Source organism: Chenopodium album, chromosome 20 (genome assembly GCF_948465745.1).
Source record: "Chenopodium album chromosome 20, dcCheAlbu1.1, whole genome shotgun sequence".
In the NCBI taxonomy this organism is placed as follows: Eukaryota; Viridiplantae; Streptophyta; class Magnoliopsida; order Caryophyllales; family Amaranthaceae; genus Chenopodium; species Chenopodium album.
In genome coordinates, this window is record NC_137853.1 from 22142224 (window position 1) to 22142626 (window position 403).

Sequence of the window (403 nt, forward strand, 5' to 3'; positions counted from 1 at the left end):
GTCACGGAGACTAACTTCACAATTCATCCCCAATATACAAGGATGGTTCAATCGGAGCAATTTTCGGGTTCTACAAGTGAAGATCCCATAGAGCACCTTGATAGATTCCTTGAGCTATGTGCCATGATTCAAACCAACCAAGTTTCTCAAGAGTACATCCGGATGCATTTATTTCGACAATCTCTTTCGGGTAGAGCAAAGAAGTGGTTGAAGCAAGTGAAGCCTAACTCACTCACATCTTGGAGGGAGGTAGTTAAGGCATTCTTGAAGAGGTTCATTTCCGAGGAGAAGACCGCCGAGATGAGAAGGAAGATTGCATCATTTGAACAAGAAGCGGATGAGAGTCTTAATGAAGCTTGGGAGAGGTTCAAAGAGTTGGTACAAGAATGTCCTCACCATGAAT

General features: G+C 43.4%; 1 non-coding gene across 1 annotated transcript; it reads right to left on the reverse strand.

Moving 5' to 3' along the window:
- Positions 1 to 298: 298 nt before the first annotated feature.
- On the reverse strand, positions 299 to 403 carry LOC145599854 (small nucleolar RNA R71). Its single transcript, XR_014104110.1, has one exon. It is a non-coding gene; the product is annotated as a small nucleolar RNA R71 (small nucleolar RNA).